At 40.9% G+C, this 23,176-nt stretch overlaps 1 pseudogene across 1 annotated transcript; it reads right to left on the reverse strand.

Moving 5' to 3' along the window:
• Positions 1-498: 498 nt before the first annotated feature.
• Positions 499-16,327, reverse strand: LOC308337787 (serine/threonine-protein kinase 26-like; annotated as a pseudogene). Its single transcript has 2 exons — positions 16,205-16,327; positions 499-1,810 (listed from the first exon to the last, which is right to left on the reverse strand). The product of its transcript is annotated as a serine/threonine-protein kinase 26-like (transcript).
• Positions 16,328-23,176: the final 6,849 nt, after the last annotated feature.

Here is a 23,176-nt window from a genome sequence, read left to right on the forward strand (position 1 = left end):
GTAATGTAAGTAATAATGATTCTATAAAAGCAAACCTGTATCTCTGCATTTAGTAGATTACAGGTGAAACTATAGTATTAAAAGTTATTCCTTGGGATGCCTGGGTGGCTCAGTCAGCTCAGGTCATGATCTGAAGGTCCTCATATCAGATGGAGTCCCTCATTTGAGCAGAGAGCTTGCTTCTCCCTCTCCCCTGCCTGCCTCTCCACCTGCTTATACTCTGTATCTCTCTGTCCCTCTCTCTGACAAATAAATAAATAAAATCTCTTAAAAAATTATTCCTTACAAAATAATCTCTTTAATATATAAAATAATAAACATTATCACAAAATAGCTGAATAGCTTCTTCCAGATCTTCAACGATGCAAAGATCCAAAAGCTACATGGAGCTCATGAGTTAAGCATTGTTAAGGTTAAAGTAGCTTTGTTGGGTTTCTCTGGGTCCGTATGAAATGGAAGCCAATAATAAGAAGTTCCTTGGGGGAATTCATGTGTTGATCACTTTTGAAATTTTTCACTTAATTTCTTCACTATTTTATCTGTGGTATGAAGACAGGTTGCTTCAGCCACAGCAGTACTTCTCTCAAGTTCTTCAGTTGCCTGATTCCTGCTAGCATTATTCTCATCCTGCTGTTTAAGTTCCACAAACACGGGTATGATTATCACAGACAAACAGCTCAGGGGTTGCACATCTCCTCTACCCCATTCTGTAGTTTCTTTGGATCAGGTTTCTTTTGCAGAGTGGTAAAGCTCCAGTCAGAATGAGTATTACTTCCTCTGCTGGTGGACTGTGAACCAGAGCCCTCAGAGTCAGATTCATCACAATTGTGACCTTCTGCCTTCTATCTCTTAAATCAATCAGTTTGGTCGGATAAGAAGTTTTCTTTGAATTCTTTTTGCAATGAATTTGTGTTTCAGAAGTTTCTTAGCTATAGTATGAAATGAGGGACCTTTCAGGCAAGCATCAGAAACTCCTTAGTGGATTTAGTGAAGTCTCCAACAAGGATTGGACAATTGTGGGGTGGGGTTTTTGTCTGCCTGTTTGTTTGTTTGTTTGTTTGTTTGTTTGTTTTGGATAAGAAACAGAACTCCCATTGGATGTGTATCAGAGTTAGGAGACTCTCCCTTGGCTAGCTCAGTAGTAGTACTTCCCAATGACCCAATGTCAGCTTTTGGATCATAAGTTGGCTGTTAAATAACTTCAGGAGCCATCCAAATTGGTGTTCCCACAAATGTATTTCCTTTAACTTACGTATCTGTCAGGTGGCCAGCAGCTCCAAAGTCATCAACTTTAACATGCTCTTCTTCTGACAGCAAGACATTGGGAGCCTTTATGTCTCTACAAATTTTCATTTCTCAATGCAGATAGCCCAAACCTTTCAAAATTCCCTTTAGCATGGTAGCTATCTGGAACTCATCAAATGGAAAAGCTCCAATGAGATCCAGAGCTGAACCACCACAAGGGTATTTCATTATTATCCATTTGAATCCTTTAAAAATGACCCATACTATTTTTGGTACATATGAGCTGTCTCACTGACCCAAAACTGTTATTTTTTGCTGAATGTCTTCAATCTTATCTGCAGCTTCCTCTAGGTCTATGGTTTTAACAGCAACCACTGGCTGGGTACAGCTATCAGTTCCATCAAAACCCTCCAAAGGAGCCTCTTCCAATGCACTCTAATTTTGTTCTCTTGTGATCAGCTATGTTATCCTGTATCCCATGAACTTGGCTAGCTAAAGGCCAGTAGGCAACTGCTGCTCCTCTCTGCTCCAGCTGTGGTGGCGCTTCCGGCTCACAGGTCTTCTCCTACCGGGATAGCTCGAAGGGCTCTGCCAGGCTTCCCGACCAGGGCCTTTCCGGCATCTGCCCGCTGCCTCCGCCAACCCTGCTCCTCTCCAACCTGGGACGCTGTGTGTGGCTGCAGAGACAAGGGCTGGAGTGAGGCCACCCCTCCACACCTCGAAGCTTTAGGGAGAGGAGATGGAAGGATCCCAGAAACCTGCCCTCCAGCTAGTCACCGGAGGCCATTGGGGGCTGTTCCTCCTTTAGTGTTGCCCTTGCTCTGGAGCGCAGGGCGGTGTCTGGAGCGCTGGGACGACTCTAGATGCCAGGCTGTGGCTGGGGTTGGCGAGGCGACGAAGGGGTTGACTTCCCTGATATGCAGCCTGGGCGACCTGGTGCATGGCTCAGCCTGGAGAGTGAATCTGCTGTTAAGATATACGTAGACATTGTGAAATAATTGACGCGATCATGCTCATTAATATATCCATCACTTAACAACATTGTTAATAGTTTTCCACTTCTTTGTTTTTTTTTTCTTTCCTGCTTCTTGGTGATAACATTTAAAATCTACCCTGAGAAAATTTCGAATATGCAATATGGTGTTCTTAACTATACATGCATTGGTCCACATTACATCTCCAGAATTTGTTGAGAATGTTTTTTATTTTAATCATAAATGAATGCTAAATTTAGTCAAATGCTTTTCCTGCATCTGTTGGGATAATTGTATGGATTTCTAGCCTTCATTTTGTTAATGTAGCCATTAACCATAGCATGGCAATTGACTAGTGGATGTTAAACTATCTGTACTTGGAAAAGATTCCACCTGGCCATGGTGTATGATCCCTTTAATGCATTATTGATTTTGATTTTCTTTTCTCTTTTTTTAAATTTCTTTTTTTTAAATTTCTTTTCAATGCTCCAGAATTAATTGTTTATGCACCACACCCAGTGCTCCATGCAATATGTGCCCTCCATAATACCCACCATCAGGCTCACTCAACCTCTCTCACCCCTCTCCCCTCCAAAACCCTCAGTTTGTTTCTCAGAGTCCACAGTCTCTCATGGTTCATCTCCCCCTCCAGTTTCCCTCAACTCCCTTCTCCTCTCCATCTCCCCATGTCCTCTGTGTTATTCCTTACTCTCCTCAAATAAGCTTTGCTTTGCTTTTCATGTAGAATTTCTGCATGTATGTTCATCAAGGATGTTAATTCATATATATTTTTTCTTTTTGTACGTCTCTGATTTTGGCGTCAGGGTAATAAAGGCTACCTGAAATAAGTTTGGGAGTGTTTGTACCTCTGTGTGGTTTTATGGAGGGAGAGGAGGGGTGATTTGAGAATACGTATTATTTATCCTTTAAACATTTGATATAGTTCACCTGTGAGTCCATCTGGTCCTGAATTTTTGTTTGTTGGGAGATTTGTTTTGTTTTTAAGACTTTATGTATTTATTTGAGAGAGAGAGAGAGAAAGATAGAGAGAGAGGGAGAGCACAGTGCATGCCAGAGAGCAAGAGCAACAGAGGGGAGAACCAGACTCCTCGCTAAGCAGGGAGCTGGATGCTGGGTTCCATGCCCCTCTGCCCTCCCCACCCTAGGATCCTGAGCAGAAGGCAGGCACTTCCTTCACCAGCTGAGCCACCCAGGTGCATGGTGAGGTTTTTTTTTTTCCCCCTTTAAATGAGAGATTCCATTGCATTCCTTTTCTTCCTTTAAATAAGAGATTCTGTTGCATTCCTACTTTGGTCTTTCCAGATTTTCTACTTCCTCCTAATTCAGTGTTGAAAGATGGTGTGTTTCTAGGAATTTATTTAATTCTAGGTTGTCTAATGTGTTGGGATATAAATTATTATTGTTTTATGTTCCTTTGTATATCTGTAGTTTTGGTTATAATTTGTCTTCTTTCTTATTTATTTAGGGTCCTTCATTCTTCTTAGTTGGTCTGATTAAAGATACGTCAGTTTTAGGGTGCCTGGGTGGCTCAGTGGGTTAAAGCCTCTGCCTTCAGCTCAGGTCATGATCTCAGGGTCCTGGGATCAAGCCCTGCATCCGGCTCTCTGCTCAGCAGGGAGCCTGCTTCCTCCTGTTTCTCTGCCTGCCTCTCTGCCTACTGGTGATCTCTTCTCAATCTGTGTCAAATAAATAAATAAAATTTTTTTTTAAAAAGATGCTTCAGTTTTGTTTATCTTTACAAAGAACCAGTTCTTAGTTTCACAGATCTTTGCTTGCTGTTTTTTAGTGTCTCATTTCTTCTCACTCTGATCTTTACTTTTTTCTCTCTTCTATTTAAGGCCATTTTCAACCTTCTTTCCCCTTAATGTAAAGTTAGAGTGTTTGAGTATTTGAGATTTATTTTGTTCCTTGAGGTAGATCTGTGCTGGTCACTATGACCTTCCCTCTTAGCAGTGCCCTTGCCTGCGTTCTAATACTTTTGGAACATTGGGTATCCATTTTTTTTTCTTTTCCTTTTTTTTTTTTTAATTTTATTTATTTATTTTCAGCGTAACAATATTCATTGTTTTTTCACCACACCCAGTGCTCCATGCAATCTGTGCCCTCCCTAATACCCACCACCTGGTTCCCCCACCCTCCCACACCCCCCTGCCCCTTCAAAACCCTCTGATTGGTTTTCAGAGTCCATAGTCTCTCATGGTTCACCTCCCCTTCCAATTTCCCTCAACTCCCTTCTCCTCTCCATCTCCCCTTGTCCTCTATATTATTTGTCATGCTCCACAAATAAGGGAAACCATATGATACTTGACTCTCTCTGTTTGACTTACTTCACTCAGCATCATCTCTTCCAGTCCCGTCGATGTTGCTACAAAAGTTGGGTATGCGTCCTTTCTGATGGAGGCATAATACTCCATAGTGTATATGGACCACATCTTCCTTATCCATTCATCCTTTGAGGGGCATCTGGGTTCTTTCCATAGTTTGGCGACCGTGGCCATGGCTGCTATAAACATTGGGGTACAGATGGCCCTTCTTTTCACTACATCTCTATCTTTGGGATAAATACCCAGTAGTGCAATTGCAGGGTGATAGGGAAGCTCTATTTTTAATTTCCTGAGGAATCTCCACACTGTTCTCCAAAGTGGCTGCACCAGTTTGCATTCCCACCAACAGTGTAAGAGGGTTCCCCTTTCTCCACATCCTCTCCAACACACGTTGTTTCCTGTCTTGCTAATTTCGGCCATTCTAACTGGTGTCAGGTGGTATCTCAATGTGGTTTTGATTTGAATCTCCCTGATGGCTAGTGATGATGAATATTTTTTCATGGGTCTGGTAGCCATTTGTGTGTCTTCATTGGAGAAGTGTCTGTTCATATCTTCTGCCCATTTTTTAATATGATTATCTGTTTTGTGTGTGTTGAGTTTGAGGATTCTCTATAGATCCTGGATATCAACCTTTTGTCTGTACTGTCATTTGCAAATATCTTCTCCCATTCCGTGGGTTGCCTCTTTGTTTTGATGACTGTTTCTTTTGCTATGCAGAAGCTTTGGATCTTGATGAAGTCCCAAAAGTTCATCTTTGCCTTTGTTTCCTTTGCCTTTGGAGACATATCTTGAAAGAAGTTGCTGTGGCTGATATCAAAGAGGTTACTCCCTATGTTCTCCTCGAGGATTCTGATGGATTCCTGTCTCACGTTGAGGTCTTTTATCCATTTCGAGTTTATCTTTGTGTACGGTGTAAGAGAATGGTCGAGTTTCATTCTTCTACATATAGCTGTCCAGTTTTCCCAGCACCATTTATTGAAGAGACTGTCTTTTTTCCACTGGATATTTTTTCCCGTTTTGTCAAAGATTATTTGACCATAGAGTTGAGGGTCCATATCTGGGCTCTCTACTCTGTTCCACTGGTCCATGTGTCTGTTTTTATGCCAGTACCATGCTGTCTTGGTGATCACAGCTTTGTAGTAAAGCTTGAAATCAGGTAACGTGATGCCACCAGTTTTATTTTTGTTTTTCAACATTTCCTTAGCTATTCGGGGTCTCTTCTGATTCCATACAAATTGTAGGATTATTTGCTCCATCTCTTTGAAAAATACCGGTGGAATTTTGATCAGAATGGCATTAAAAGTATAGATTGCTCTGGGCAGTATAGACATTTTAACGATGTTTATTCTTCCGATCCAAGAGCATGGAATGGTCTTCCATCTTTTTGTGTCTTCTTCAATTTCTTTTAGGAGTGTTCTGTAGTTCCTCGAGTACAGATCTTTAACCTCTTTGGTTAGGTTTATTCCGAGGTATCTTATGGTTCTTGGTGCTATAGTAAATGGAATCGATTCTCTAATTTGCCTTTCTGTATTTTCATCGTTAGTGTATAAGAAAGCCACTGATTTCTGGACATTGACTTTGTATCCTGCTACATTACTGAATTGCTGTATGAGTTCTAGTAGTTTGGGGGTGGAGTCTTTCGGGTTTTCCATATAAAGAATCATGTCATCTGCGAAGAGAGAGAGTTTGACTTCTTCCTTGCCAATTTGGATACCTTTTATTTCTCTTGGTTGTCTGATTGCTGTTGCTAGGACTTCTAATACTCTGTTGAACAAGAGTGGCGAGAGTGGGCATCCTTGTCGTGTTCCTGATCTCATCTCTGCTCTAATCTTGATTATTTCCCTTCTTACGTGTGGGGTTGGTTTGATTTGCTGTTGATTCTCCAGTTCTTTAAGGTGTAGAGACAGCTGGTGTATTCTGGATTTTTCAATTTTCTTGAGGGAGGCTTGGATGGCTATGTATTTCCCCCCTAGGACCGCCTTTGCTGTATCTCATAGGTTTTGGAGTGAAGTGTCTTCGTTCTCATTGGTTTCCATAAATTGTTTCAGTTCTTCTTTGATCTCCTGGTTGATCCAAGCATTCTTAAGCAAGGTGGTCTTTAGCTTCCAGGTGTTCGAGTTCCTTCTGAACTTTTCCTTGGGATTGAGCTCCAGTTTCAAAGCATTGTGATCTGAGAATATGCAGGGAATAATCTCAGTCTTTTGGTATTGGTTGAGCCCTGATTTGTGACCCAGTATGTGGTCTATTCTGGAGAAGGCTCCATGTGCACTTGAGAAGAATGAGTATTCTGTTGTTTTAGGGTGGAATGTTCTGTATGTATCTCTGAGGTCCATCTGGTCCAATGTGTCATTCAATGCTCTTATTTCTTTATGGATTTTCTGCTTCGATGATCTGTCTATTTCTGAGAGAGGCGTATTAAGATCTCCTACTATTAATGTGTTCATATCAGTATGACTCTTTATCTTGATTAATAGTTTTCTTATGTAGTTGGCTGCTCCCATATTGGGGGCGTAGATATTTACAATTGTTAGATCATCTTGGTGGATAGTCCCTTTAAGAATGATGTAGTGTCCTTCTGTATCTCTGACTACCGTCTTTAGTTTAAAATCTAATTTATCTGATATGAGAATCGCTACCCCGGCCTTCTTTTGAGGCCCATTGGCATGAAAGATGCTTCTCCATCCCTTCACTTTCAGTCTGGGTGTATCTTTAGGTTCAAAATGGGTCTCTTGTAGACAACGTATGGATGGGTCCTGTCGTTTTATCCGATCTGCAACCCTGTGTCGTTTTATGGGCGCATTTAGGCCATTCACATTGAGAGTGATTATTGAGAGATACGTTTTTATTGACATTGTGTTATCTTTGAAGTCTTTCTTCCTGTCGATTGTCTCTATATTTCTGTTCAGTGCTATTCTTAGGGTTTTTCCTCTTTTATAGAACCCCCCTTAATATTTCCTGCAGGGTCGGCTCGGTGGTTGCATAGTCTCTTAAGCCTTGCCGGTCTTGGAAACTCTTTATCTCTCCATCCATTTTGAATGTCAGTCTTGCTGGATAAAGTATTCTCGGCTGCATGTTCTTCTCATTTAGTGCCCTGAATATATCTTGCCAGCCCTTTCTGGCTTGCCAGGTCTCTGTGGACAGGTCTGACGTTATTCTGATGGGCTTTCCTCTGTATGTAAGGAGCTTCTTTGTCCTAGCGGCTTTCCAGAGATTGTATCTACAATTATGATACCTCAGTTTTACTATGAGGTGCCTGGATGTTTTTTTTTTTTTTGGAATTTATAATCTTGGGGGGAGACCGTTCTGCCTCTAGTACATGAACACTTGTTCCATTCGCGAGATTGGGAAAAATTTCATGAGGAACTTGTTCCACTATATCTTCTAGACTTCTTTCTTTCTTCTCCCCTTCAGGGATTCCAATAATTCTGACGTTGGAACGTTTCGTGGCATCATTTATTTCCCTGATTCTGTTTTCGTGGCTTCTAAGCTGTTTGTTCTGGGCTTCCTCCTGATCCTTTCTCTCTGTCTGTTTGTCCTCCAGATCACGAATTCTATCTTCTGTCTCAGTTACCCTAGCTTTTAGAGAATTTAGATTAGATTGGAACTCATTGAGAGCGTTGTGAACCTCATCCCTGGTGGCCCTCAGCTCTGCCCTAACATTATGAACATCATCCCTGGTCGCTTTCAGTTCTGCGCTAATCAATTCCGTTTGGTCATCCATGGCTTTCTCCAGCCTAGCTATTGCCTGGATAATTGTTAGCCTGAATTCTCTTTCTGACATATTGTCTATGTTGATATCCATTAGCTCTGTTGCAGAAGGCCCATCCTCTGTATTTTTCTTCTGTTGGGGATTCCTCCTCCTAGTCATTTTGGTGAGAGATGACTGGACAGATGTAGCTGGATGTATCGACCGTGGTGCCGTCAAGGTGCACCCTGGAACACTTCTGAGCACTCAGGATTCCCCCACCCAAATGAGAGAAAAAAGAAAAGAAAAAGAAAAAAGAGAGAGAGAGAGAGACAGGAAAAAAAGGGAAGATAAAAGAGAAGGTTCAGCCCAAATGGGCCCCAGGGTAAGATTTATGACGTATACAAACAAAAACAGATAAACAAAAAGACTGATAAAAGTATATGACGAGAGAAAAAAAATATATATATATATATAAAAGCAAAAAAAGGAGAAGCCTCGTCAAGAAGAACCCCTGATATACTATCAGGACATGGTATATCCTGATATACTATCAGGACAAACATAAATACACAGAGACACTGGCAGAAGAAAAAGATGGGAGCATGGTTATAGATTCTCAGTGTGGGCGAGGAAGGTTATTTTGATTCTTCCTGGATGTATCTTGATATCTTTGTTAAAGGACTCAACTTTCCTAAGATAAAAGGGGGATTAAAAATTGGTTTACCTATAGGGGTAGCATTGATTGGAGAAAGGGGGTTACCTTGAAGTTTAACTCTATATGAATATTAGAAAATAAAAATAAAAAAGGAATAAACTAGACTAAACTAAACTAAAAAAATTTTTTTTTAAATTTAAAAAAATAAAAAAGCAAAAGAAAAACACATGTGTATGTATCAAAAAATTCAGGTTAGAAGTTTATTATGGAATTTGATGTACTGGACATCTCACTGTGATGGTAAATAGGTTAAAAAATTATCTATATAAAAAAAGAAAAAAAAATGAACCAGAATAGTGGGAATGAGTTAAAAGTAAAAGTTGTATCTATGAAGTAGTGGTGGTTGTTCTCTTGTAGTCTTTTTTTTTTTTCCCCCTGATTTGTTTTCTGGGGGAGGGGGCTGCCACGTGGGTTTTCAGTCAGTGATGTTCCCTGAGTTAAGTCCTCCAGCCCCCCTCGAGGGGGTGGGCTCTGAGGAAAACAGTTTTTTCAGGCTTTTGTTCTCTGGAGGCTTTTATGTTTGTTCACTTCTTTTCTCTCGCCTTGACAGCTTTTGATGGTTTTTGGAGGTTTAGAGGAAAACAAACTGCACCCCAACCTCCCTCTCAGAGAGAAGCCTCAGTCTGCTCCCCTGCAGGTGCTGCAGCCGCTGGGCCACTGGCAGAGCAGGTTCTGAGTCTTGGTCCCTGGGGACACAGGATCTCCTGCTTGTATGCAAAACCACGGCGGCGGCGGCGGCGGCGGCGGCGGAGGCAGCGGCGGCGGTGGCGGCTGTCTGGGCAGCTCCAGACTGCCAGAGAGGTTCCAAGCAGCGATCGCACACTGAGATTTTTCTGCTGGCTGGGGCTGGGACTGCCTGGTCTTTCCAGGTCTAAGGGTGCAGGGCTTGCGCGCACCTCTCCCAGGGAAGGTTGTGGGGTGCGGGGGTCTCCAGCTCTAGGATGGCGGGGGTACCAGAGCACCAGGCTGGGCGTTCGTGCACCTCTCTCAGGGGAGGGTGAGGCGCGCTCGCGGATCTCAGGCAAGGTGCACTTTCTGCAGTCTGGTGTGGCTCCCAGCCCCTCACGGGAGCCGGACTCCACTCGTTCTCGGGCGCGCTGGCAGCTCTGGGACCAAGACCTGGTTTCTCTGCCACACTCTCTGGCTCAGTGCCAGGGGAGGCTGTCCTGGGTCTGGGGACTTAAGCCCCTGTCCCTAGCTGCCCCGATTCCCACAATTTCCGCCCCCCCCCCCCTGCGATCCTTTGCTCTTTTGAGTGCTTTCAACCAGACTCCAAGTTAATGCTGGTCCCCAGACGCAGGGCACTCTCATATTCGGGTATTATTTTCCAATCAGTCGCCTCTGGTGGCTCCCTCCCCCTTTTGTTTATCTTCCAATATCAGTCTGACGTTCCCACTCCACTTTACCTGCCCACTGGCATCTTCTGCCCCCTGTAGAGATCCAGACGTGTATAATTCTCATCTCAGGCTGATTTCATGGGTGATCGGAGTTCTTTGGTAGGTAATCAGCTCACTTTAGGGTACAGGTTGAAAAGGCGCCTCCTCCTACTTCCCCGCCATCTTGTATCCCCCTCAATACAGACATTTTTTAAAATTTCTTTTTAGTGATCCAGAATTCACTGTTTATGCATCACACCCAGTGCTCCATGCAATACGTGCCCTCCGTAATACCCACCACCAGGCTCACCCAACCTCTAACTCCCCTCCCCCTCCAAAACTCTCATTTTGTTTCTCAGAGTCCAGTTTCTCATGGTTCAAAAACAAATACATAGATCAGTGGAACAGAGTAGAGAGCCCAGATGTGGACCCTCAACTTTATGGTCAGATAATCTCTGAAAAAGCAGAGAAAAATATACAGTGGAAAAAAGACAGTCTCTTCAATCAATGGTGCTGGGAAAATTGGACAGCTATAGAAGAATGAAACTTGACCATTCTCTTACACCATACACAAAGATAAACTCGAAATGGATGACAGACCTCAATGTGAGGCAGGAATCCATGAGAATCCTAGAGGAGAACATAAGCAGTAACCTCTTTGACATCGGCCACAGAAACTTCTTTCAAGATATGTCTCCAAAGACAAAGGAAACAAAAGCAAAATTAATATAGTCATTTAAAGGAGTTCTGGTCATGTTGTATGCCAAGAAATTTCTTTTCATTGTTGCCTATCCTGTGACAATAGTTTTCAACACATTTTATTTTGAAGCAATAGTTTGGTTGAAATTTTTACCTGCTATGTAATTGAAACTCAATTACTGTTTATTACCATAGCGATTGGGAAATAATTTTGTAAATCGTGTCATGGATTAAAATAGTAATTTTGTTAAAGGAAAAGCAACACACATATAAATTGATTATTTGAAACCTTACAATACAGCTGCAACATGGATAGGAGTTGTATTGCTTATTAGTCCTTAGTTATCAGCCCTATAAACTGTCTCTAGGTGCAGCATACTCCAGTGCTGTGGGAGGCGGGGTTAAAAAATATACCTAAATTTCATGGTCACTAAAACCTCCTCAATGAAACAAAACAAAACATCATTTTGTACATACACCATAAATGTATACAAACTATGTCAATTACATGATTAAAGCTGAAAATGACTATTGTCTAAAAGAAAAGAAGGAAAGAGAAGAGAAGAGAAGAGAGAAGAGAAGAGAAGAGAAGAGAAGAGAAGAGAAGAGAAGAGAAGAGAAGAGAAGAGAAGAGAAATGAAACCATTCAATCCAGAAAATCAACTTTTTGGTGTTTACCTGATGAAAGGAAACACTAGTTCAAAAGATAGATGCACCTATATGTTCACCTCAGCATTATTTGGAACATCCAAGATACAGAAATAAACTAAATGTTCACTGATACTTGAATGGATAAAAAGATGTGACACACACACACACACACACACACACACAAACACAAACAATGGCATCATACAGATAGATAGATGATAAATGATAGATAGATAGATGATAGATAGATAGATATACCTATCTATCATCTGTATGTATACCTGTATATCTATCTATTATCATCTGTATGTATACCTGTATATCTATCTATTATCTATCTATCTATCTATCTATCATCTATCTATCTATGTATCTAGCAAATCTATGGCTCTATATGTTGGATAGAGTATTAGCCATAAAAAAGAATAGAAGCTTACCACTTGCAACAACATGGATGGAAAGTAAAAGAAGTCAATCAGAGAAATATTAATACCATAAATCTCATTTATGTGGAATCTGAAAAAACATGGACAAACAAAACAAAATAGAAACAGACTCATAAACACAGACAACAAACTGTGGTTGCCAAAGCAAAAGTGTGTAGGAGAATGGGTAAAACTGATCAAAGGGGCTAAGAGATATAAACTCCCAATTACAAAATAAGAGGATAAATATATATCATAATGAACATAGTTAGTAATATTGTAATAACTTTATATGGCAGAGTTATCATGGTGATTTTTTCATGATGTATAAAAATATTGAATCACTAGGTTGCACTTCTGAAACTAATATAACATTGTGGCTCAATAAGAATCCAATAAGAATCTTTGAACATGCAGGGATGAAAATAATAATTTTGAGCTTTACCGTGCGATCAAATGTACCATGTTATCAATCTATAATAAATCATTATGCATATAATTTGTTGTGTGAAAGACCTACTGTAACCATAAATCAAAACCCAGCACTCAAACACAAATGAAAAGGAAAAAATGATGTGAGCACATCACTAAGGAAATTGTCAATGTATGAAGAAAGCAAGCAAGAGCATGGCAGGAGAGAACCACAAAAATAGCCAGAAAACAATTAACACAATGGAAATAGGCACATAGTAATCAATGATTATTTTAAATGTAAATAAACTAAATTCTCCAATCAAAAAACATAGAGTAGATGTTTGGATTAAAAATGAGCCCCCGGGGGCACCTGGGTGGCTCAGTGGGTTAAGGCCTCTGCCTTCGGCTCAGGTCATGATTCCAGGGTCCTGGGATCGAGCCCCGCGTCGGGCTCTCTGCTCAGCAAGGAGCCTGCTTCCTCCTCTCTCTCTGCCTGCCTCTCTGCCTACTTGTGATCTCTGTTTCTGTCAAATAAATAAAATCTTTAAAAAAAAAAAAATAAAAAAATAAAAAATAAAAAAATAAAAATGAGCCCCCGGCCCCATATGCTGCCTGTAAGAGACTCGCTACACATATGAGGAGAGAAACAGAATGAAAGTGAAAAGATGATAAAAATGTTCCATGCAAATGGAAACCTTTAGAGGACTGGAGTATATAATTATATCTATACTTACGTCTGACAAAACAGGCTTAAAAGCCAACACTTTTTTTCTTTTATTTTTTTTTTAAAAGAGAGAAGGATGGTACTGGCATAAAAACAGACACATAGACCAGTGGAACAGAGTAGAGAGCCCAGATATGGACCCTCAACTCTATGGTCAAATAATCTTCGACAAAACAGGAAAAAATATCCAGTGGAAAAAAGACAGTCTCTTCAATAAATGGTGCTGGGAAAACTGGACAGCCATATGTAGAAGAATGAAACTCGACCATTCTCTTACACCGTACACAAAGATAAACTCGAAATGGATAGAAGACCTCAACGTGAGACAGGAATCCATCAGAATCCTCGAGGAGAATCCTCGAGGCAGTAACCTCTTTGATATCAGCCACAGCAACTTCTTTCAAGATGTGTCTCCAAAGGCGAAGGAAACAAAAGTGAAAATGAACTTTTGGGACTTCATCAAGATCCAAAGCTTCTGCACAGCGAAGGAAACAGTCAACAAAACAAAGAGACACCCATGGAATGGGAGAAGATATTTGCAAATGACAGTACAGACAAAAGGTTGATATCCAGGATCTATAGAGAACTCCTCAAACTCAACACACACAAAACAGATAATCATATTAAAAAATGGCCAGAAGATATGAACAGACACTTCTCCAATGAAGACATACAAATGGCTATCAGACCCATGAAAAAATGTTCATCATCACTAGCCATCAGGGAGATTCAAATTAAAACCACATTGAGATACCACCTTACACCAGTTAGAATGGCTGAAATTAGCAAGACAGGAAACAACGTGTGTTGGAGAGGATGTGGAGAAAGGGGAACCCTCTTACACTGTTGGTGGGAATGCAAACTGGTGCAGCCACTTTGGAGAACAGTGTGGAGATTCCTCAAGAAGTTAAAAATAGAGCTTCCCTATGACCCTGCAATTGCACTACTGGGTATTTACCCCAAAGATACAGATGTGGTGAAAAGAAGGGTCACCTGTACCCCAATGTTTATAGCAGCGATGGCCACGGTCGCCAAACTGTGGAAAGAACCAGGATGCCCTTCAACGGATGAATGGATAAGGAAGATGTGGTCCATATACACTATGGAGTATTATGCCTCCATCAGAAAGGACGAATACCCAACTTTTGTAGCAACATCGACGGGACTGGAAGAGATTATGCTGAGTGAAATAAGTCAAGCAGAGAGAGTCAAGTATCATGTGGTTTCACTTACTTGTGGAGCATAACAAACGGAGGCCATGGGGAGATGGAGAGGAGGAGGGAGTTGAGGGAAATTGGAAGGGGAGGTGAACCATGAGAGACTATGGACTCGGAAAAACAACCAGAGGGTTTTGAAGGGGCAGGGGGGTGTGGGAGGTTGGGGGAACCAGGTGGTGGGTATTAGGGAGGGCACAGATTGCATGGAGCACTGGGTGTGGTGAAAAAACAATGAATACTGTTACGCTGAAAAGAAATAAAAAATTTTAAAAAAATTAAAAAAATAATATATAACAAAAAAAGAGTGAGAGAGAAGGAAGGGCAATACATAATGATAAGGGGTCAGTCCAATGTGAAGTTGAACATGTACATACTAGTGCACCCAGCATAGGAGGACCAGAACATATAAAGTACACGTTACCAGACTTAAAGGGAGAAATGGCAAGGCAATAACAGTAAGACACTTTAATACCCTACTTACAACAATGGATTGATCATTGGAAACATTGACCTCAAACAACAGGTTAGACAAGATGGACTTAAGATACATTTACAGAAAATTCTGTCCTAAAACAAAGCATATACAGTCTTCTCAAGCGCACATGGCACATCTTCCAAACTGACCATAAGCTGAGCATAAAATAAGTCTTAATAAACTTAAGAGATTTCAGTCATATCAAGCATTGTTCCCTCCCCCACTGGTGGGTGGTATAAAAGTAGAAATTAGTTACATGAAGAAAACTGGAAAGTTCACAAATTTGTGGAGATGAAATAACATGCTACTGAACAACCAGAGTGTCAAAGAAGAAAGAAAAGAGAAGTAGAAAATAGTTAAAAGGAAATGAAAATGGAAATTTAACGTTGTCAAATTTAAGGGATAGAGCAAGAGAGTTCTAACAGGGAAGCTCCCAGTGCCTACCTCAAGAGATAAAAGTTTCAAATAAGGGATCTAATGTTATACTTCAGGGAACTATTGAAAGAAAGGAAGGAAGGAAGCAAGCCAGCCAGCCAGCCGGCCAGCCCAAATTTGTAAGAAAAAAAGGGTAATAACAGTTTGAGCAGAAATCAATGAAAAAGAAACCAAAGAGACAATAGAAAAGATCAATAAGGGAGGAGGGAGGGACAAGATGGCAGAAAAGTAGGAGGCCCTGTTTCAACTGGTCCCCTAAAGTGAGCTAAATATCTACCAGAACACTCTGAACACCCATCTCAGCCCGAGACGTAAGATTATACACTTCTGGATCTCTATGGGGGCAGAAGACATCTGTGGGGAGATAAAGCAAAGTGGGAATGCTCAGACTGATATTGGAGGATAAACAGAAGGGGGAGGGAGCCATCAGAAGTGACCCACTGCAAAGTAATACCCCACTAGGAAAGCGCCCTGTGCTTGGAGACCAGCATTAACTTGGAGTCTGGTTAAAAGCACTCAAAAAGAGCAAAAGATCTTAAGGGGTAACTGATGGAATTGGGCAGTCACAGGCATGGGCCTAAGTCCACGGACCTAGGACAGCCACTGCCGGTAACTGCCCATGACCACCTGTGCCAGAGAAAGTCTGGTGGAGCCTCTCAGAGCCATGGTTCCTGAGCTCATGGCTTTCCACTGCCTGCACCACTGCTTGGCTGGGCACACTGCCCCTTCTGCCCACAACTGAGAGAGCCTGGCCAGCAGTCTCTAGAACTGCAGCCTTCTACCACCTGTGTGACCTGGGGTCTGAGCGCACTCCCACCCACGTGTGAGAGAGCCTGGTGTAGGCGGCGGCAGCCCATGGTCTCTAGCACCACAGACTTCCATGACCAGCCATGGGGTCTGAACGCTCCCAGCCCGTGCCTGAGATAATCCACCTCGATCTCCATTCAGGATCCCTCGGCAGCAGCCTTCTGAGAACTGCACAATCCCTGGGTCAGAGTGCACTGGGCCAAGGGCCTGAACTCCAGACAGCAGTCCTGGCAAGGCAGCCACCAGAACCGGGCTCCCGCATCCAATATCACTCGTGGTTTTAATGGCATGGGGTGCAGAGACAAGCTGGGGCCTTGGGTGGCCACTGGGATGGTGGTGGCAGGGGGTGTGTACAACCTGAGGGAGGTTGCCCTGTTCAGCAAAGTTTGCAGAGGGGGAGTTGGTGTGTTCTGGACAGCCCAGAGGGGAACAGTCTGAGGCTTCTCTCTGAGATGGAGGTGTGGGTTCAGACAGATTCTTTTTTCATTCACTCTGACCCCCTGAAAAAGCTGCAAAAAGCTGCCAAAGAACAAAAACCTCCAGAGAACAAGAGGCTGAAAAACTTTGCACAGAGCCCAGGCCCTTGATAACCTGCAGGGTGAATCAACTCAAGCAAGACTGATAGGAGAACAAAGCAGCAGGCCCCTCTCCCAGAAGGGAAGTCAAAAGAATGAGAGGACAATCATCACAGGGTCCTGATAAAACTGTAAATCCCCAACATCAGGGAAAAGCAATATATTAACCTCCCGGTATTGCCCTAAAACCTGTATATTTCATAGATTCAACTTTTTTTCTTTTTTAATTTTCTTCTCCCAATTCTTGTTCTTTAATTTTCTTTAACTTACTTACCTATTATAACTAGAAGTTTAATATAACATATTCCATAATAACTTTAATTTGAACTTTTTTTCATACATACACCTGTGTTTTTCTTTTTCTTTTTTTGTTATTTACATATAAGCTTCAAGGTAATCCTTTTTCCCTATTCAATACTTTCCCTATATAGAAACCAGTTTTAATTTCCCTTTTTCTCTTGAAAGTTGAGTCCTTTAATAAAGATATCAAGATACACCCAGCAAGAACCAAAATAACCTTCCTTGCCCACATTGAGGATTTATAACCATCCTCCCATCTTTTTCCTGTCAATGTTTCTGTGTATTTCTTTTTGTTCTGGTATTATGTAAATCTTATCCTTGGGGTTCATTTTGGCTGGGTTCTTCTTTTTCTTTTCTTTTTTTTCCTTGTCATTTACTTTTCTCAGTCCTTTTTTTTTTTTTTTTCTGTTTTTGGTTATATACCTCAAAGAACTTACTTTGGGGGCCCATTTGGCCTGGCTTCTCTCTCTCTCTCTCTCTCTCTCTCTCTCTCTCTCTCTTTTTCTCCTTCTCTTTCTCTCTTTTTCTTTCTTTTTTTTTTTCTTTCTTTTTGGTGGTGACTTCTGATCACTCCAAAACTTTCCAGGGCACACCTTCCCTGGATCCTGGTTGATATATTCAGCTAGACATCCCCTCAATCACTTCTCACCAAAATGACTAGGAGGAAGAACACCCAACAGAGGAAAAATTCAGAGACTACCCTCTCCCACAGAACCATGGGATACGGACATAAACAGTATGTCAGGAAGGGAATTCAGGGTAACAATTCTCCAGGCAATGGCTAGGTTGGAGAAAATCATTAGGGACAACATAGAATCTCAAAGGATGGAAGTGAGAGCCACCTGGCAGAAGTTAAAAATGCTATCAATGAGATCCAATCTGATCTAAATAGTCTAACAGCTAGAGTAATGGAGGCAGAAGATAGAATTAGTGATCTAGAGGACAAACTCATAGAGAAAAAGGATCAGGAGGAGGCATGGAACAAACAGCTTAGAAGCCATGAAAACAGAATTAGGGAAATAAATCAGGCCATGAAACGTTCCAACGTCAGAATGATTGGGATCCCTGAGGGGGTGGAGAAAGGGAGAAGACTAAGAAGGTATACTTGAACAAATTCTGGATGAAAATGTCCCCAATATGGGGAATGGGACAAGCGTTCATGTTCTAGAGGCAGAAAGGACACCTGCCAAGATCAAAGAATCTAGAATGACCTCCAGACACTTGCTTGGGAAATTTACAAATCATGATTTTAGACAAGAGCTTCTGAGGCAGCTAGGGAGAAAGAGATTCTTTATGTACAGAGGAAAGTCCATCAGAATAACATCAGACCTGTCCACAGAAACCTGGCAAGCCAGAAAGGGCTGACAAAACATATTCAGGGCACTAAATGAGAAGAACTTGCAGCTGAGAATACTTTATCCAGCAAGACTGACATTCAAAATGGTTGGAGAGATAAAGAGCTTCCAAGACAGGCAAGATTTAAAAGAGTACATGACCACCAAGCTGGCACTACAGAAATATTAAGAGGGGTGGTGCTTTATAAAAGAAGAAAGATCCCAAGAGTGACATAGAGCAGAAATTTACAGAGACAATCTATATAAGCAAGGACTTCAGAGGCAACATGATGTCAAGAAAAAGATATCTGTCAACAATCACTCTCAACGTGAACAGCCTAAATGCTCCCATAAAACGACAGAAGGTTGCAAATTGGATAAAACGACAGGACCTGTCCACATGCTGTCTACAAGAGGCACATTTGGAACCTAAAGATACAACCAGACTGAAAGGGACAGGATGGAGAACCATCATTCATACCAACGGGCCTCAAAAGAAAGCTGAGGTAGCAATCCTCATATCAGATAAGTTAGATTTTAAGCTAAACACTGTATTCAGAGATACAGAGGGACACTGCATCATTCTGAAAGGGTCTATCCACCAAGAAGTTCTAACAATTGTAAATATTTATGCCCCCGGTATGGGAGCAGCCAAATACATAAGCCTTTTTGTTAATTAAAATGAAGAGTCATATTGATATGAATATATTAGCTGTAGGGGATCTTAACACACCACTCTCATTAACAGACAGATCATCCAAACAGAAAATCAACAAAGAAACAAGAGCATTGAGTGGCACACTGGACGAGATGGACCTCATAGACATATACAGAACATTCCACTCTAAAACAACAGAATGCTCATTCTTCTCGAGTGCACAGGGAACTTTCTCCAGATTAGACTACACACTGAGTCACAAATCAGGGCTCAATTGATACCAAAAGACTGAGATCATTCCCTGCCTCTTCTCAGACCACAGTGCTTTGAAACGGGAACTCAACCACAAGAAAAAGTTTGGAAGGAATTCAAACACTTGGAAGCTAGAGATCAACCTGCTGAAGAACGTTTAAAAGTATACTGCAATATCCCTTCCAACCACTAGAATGACAGTTTTAAAAATCAGAAAATAACAAGTGTTGATGAGGTTGTAGAGAATGTGGTAGAATGCTTAAACATTACAGTGGGAAAGTACAGGGGGATATTCCTTGTCAAGCAGCTTGGATGTCCATCAACAAGTTATCCTGGAGTTACCATGTGGGTCTGGCACTTAATTCCTACACAGATATTCAAAAGTATTGGGAAAATTTGACATTCAAAGAAAAACATACATGAATATTCATTGCTGTGCTATGCCATGTTTATCACATTAAATACTGGCACCTCAATGTTGTATTAAATTTAAAGTGCTGCTATGACATCTTTGAGCCTCCCAGGGTTCCAGTGTCTAGCATGAGTTCCTGTGCTCTTGCTGGATATGACCCCCACCCAGTACAAAAGCCTCCTCACCTAGGTAGTTCCTCTGTCAGCCAAAGCAGCTAAATGTAATTTGGTCAAGCTAACAGAATTCCCATCACTGCCAGGCCATGAAATTACTCAAACAAACTAATCACATCCTCTTTGAGGAATCAGGTATCACTTGACACCACAAAACCAAGTGCCATCCAAACCCTGCCGATTGGTTGATTCACTGTGCTCCTGAGTACCATCCCCAATGTGCCCTTACATGGCATTTGATAACCCCTCCCGTTTGTCTGTGAATATATGTGACTCATAAACTACTATCATCAAATCTGTCGAGTGTCAGGTGTGGCCATCTTATACTATTTAAGACATGCTTTCTCGCCAATAGGGCAAATAGAAAGTGATGATATATTAGGTATACTAGACAGTGATACTTAATTATATTAGGAATGGAAACAGCACTGGGGTGTGTGGAAATGTCTTTCTTCAAGGATGTAGACTGAAGTACTTAAGAGTGAAGTTTCATATTTGCAGCTGGAAACAGCACTGGGGGGTATGGAAATGTCCTTCTTCAAACAGCACTGGGGGGTATGGAAATGTCCTTCTTCAAGGATGTAGACTGAAGTACTTAAGAGTGAAGTTTCATATTTGCAGCTGTCTAAAGGTTTAGCATGTGTGTGTGTTTATAAGTGTGTATTATAGACACAGAGATAAGAGAAAGGCATGTAGCAAAATATTGACACTTAGTGACACAGGTGAAGGGTACTATCATCCATCCTGAAATATGACAGTTATCCATATAAAGGGTGCTAAGTGATAGATGACTCAGCCTGAACCACCTTCTCACCAAATGGTGAAACAGCACGCTCTAAAGGAAAAACTGACGTGCAAAAACTAACTTTAAGAATCTTTAATAAACATCAAGAGTAGCACAGTAAGATATGATATTTGTTGTTTTATTAAGAGTTTATTTATGGAGGATACAATGCCAAGATATCCGATTTTAGTTGGAGCCCCAGTGAGTCTTCAGTTACTTGTTCAGTCTCTAAGGTAATAGTGCATGTGGCAAAATGGTAACCTAAAAATACTTTTTCCCAAGTGATTACCTTGGAAACAAAAATTTTACTAGTGGTACATATAACATAGTAAAAATATTTGAATATTTAGATGCATATGTACCACATACTTATAGAAAAGCAAGAGCTTACAGGAATATTTTCCATTTTAACAGAAGTCAATAGTTCAATATGATAGTTTTATCCATCATTTTTTGTTACATCATGCCATGAGACATCTCCATACTCATCTAATAAAGGCACAGATGTTGATGTAGCTTTGGCTCTCCTGTTTTCATTATTATTACCATAACAACGTGTTTCTCAACTAATGTCTGTGCTTTGTCATACATAGGCCTGAAGGATACTAGAGGAAATCATCAAGACTTTAAAATGATGCTGAATTCTCTAAGGGATTTAGTTGATAAACCCTTCAGGGTATGAGTCCTTCCAACAGATGTTTGAAAATGTTTTGTGGAAACATTTTATGATAACTGAAATAAAAGCAGGTCATAAGAGGCTGAGTATGTATGTGGAAGTACACTCATGCAAATAATTTTTGAAAATACTGGCCTGCCTTTCCATTAAAATATAAAGGTTTGGGGGGAAAACACAAAATGAAACTAGTGAATAAATTCTCCTCAAAGCCTTAAATATCCATACTTAATTTCCAGCACTGAAACATACCAATCAATGTACAAAAAACAAGTAAGCAAGCAAGCAAGCAAGCAAACAAACAAACAAAAACCCTAAAAACTAAAAAGCTACTCATACAGAATTGAGCACATTATTTGATCTGGGGAAAAAATCCTCATCTGACTAAAACCTCAAATTTACTCATGAATTTATTTGATCTCTCTCTGGGCTGAAAATATGTGTAACGAAGAGGAGACATTAGAATATTGCACCTGGGGTGTGGGGGTGGGGGTTTGGAGGATCTTAGAATCAAAGTGCAAGAGATGTTTTTTGGTGTTTGGCCTAGGTTGCGCTCATTTACATGATCATTGGAGATTCAGGGACTGCTCAGTACATTCAAATACTTTGAATGTAATGCTACATATAAGCTTCATTTATCACATGCCAAAAAGCAGGAAATACAGTGGGATGGCATGGCAGTCATTATCCTTTGAGTCTAGCACTTTCGAATGAGCTACTGATATGTCTTATAACATTTTCAATATTAAGGAAGAAGTTGCTTAACCAAAACCAACATGAGTTGTCTTGAAATACCAGTAGCAGGGTACCGCCTATGAGTGAACCAGTTCAAGTCCAAATTTTCTAAACTTCTTGGGAACATTTGAAAAATATGCGAGAATGACTTTTATACTTCTCTCAAGCAGTTCTTGACTGGCTTTACAGAAATAGTTTTTAAAATATGTTTTACATACATACTTAAAAGTGACTGGGTGGGTCTGTGCCCCAAATCTTGACCAAAAATAAATACATTTTTACTATTTTCTTTCCAATTCCTTAATTGCCTCATTTTATCAGCAAGGGAAATTATATCTATCTAAGGGAGTATGCATTGAGAATTTTATGTTTTCAAAGTACATGATGTTATAATCCAAAGGTGGAAATGGAAGTGAAAGCGGTGTGTATTTGCAGGTTGCCAGATATGCAAACCTTGAATTGAACTCAAGTTACCTATTCACCTCTATCTTTTCCTTGTTTTATGGAAAATTCACATAACATAAAATTAACGTTTTAAACCATACAACTCAGAGGGATTTAATACATTTATAGTGTTACACGTATACCACCCAAATCTAGTTCAAAAACATTTTCATCACCACAAATGTAAACTCTCTGCCCATAAGCCAGGCACTCCCTATTCCACCTCCTCTCAGCCCTTGGAAAACACCAACTTTCCCGTGGCAAACACCAATATGCCCACGGATATATCCCTTCTGGATATTTGTGTTTTAAAACATAGGTTTTATTATTATCTAATTTATTTATTTATTGGTATGGCGAGGCCAACAGATTAGGAAACATTGACATTGAAACAGATTTCTTACATTTGCCTATCCTCAAAGAAGGGGCCACACCATAGTGCAGGGAGATGGGAAGAAGACAATTGCATCTCTGGGGATGCACCAGGATCAGGAGGAGGTGAGAGGAGAAAATGTGGACAGGAGCCTTTACAGTGTTCCTGTGTAAAAGCACCTGTGAAACTAATCAGGTTTCCTTTGCCTGATTTAGATAATTTGTAGGACCTTCTCCTAGTTACCTGGCACCTGGCCTTGACATATTTAGGTCA

The sequence above is a fragment of the Martes martes genome (genome assembly GCF_963455335.1).
Source record: "Martes martes genome assembly, chromosome: Y".
Lineage (NCBI taxonomy): Eukaryota > Metazoa > Chordata > Mammalia > Carnivora > Mustelidae > Martes > Martes martes.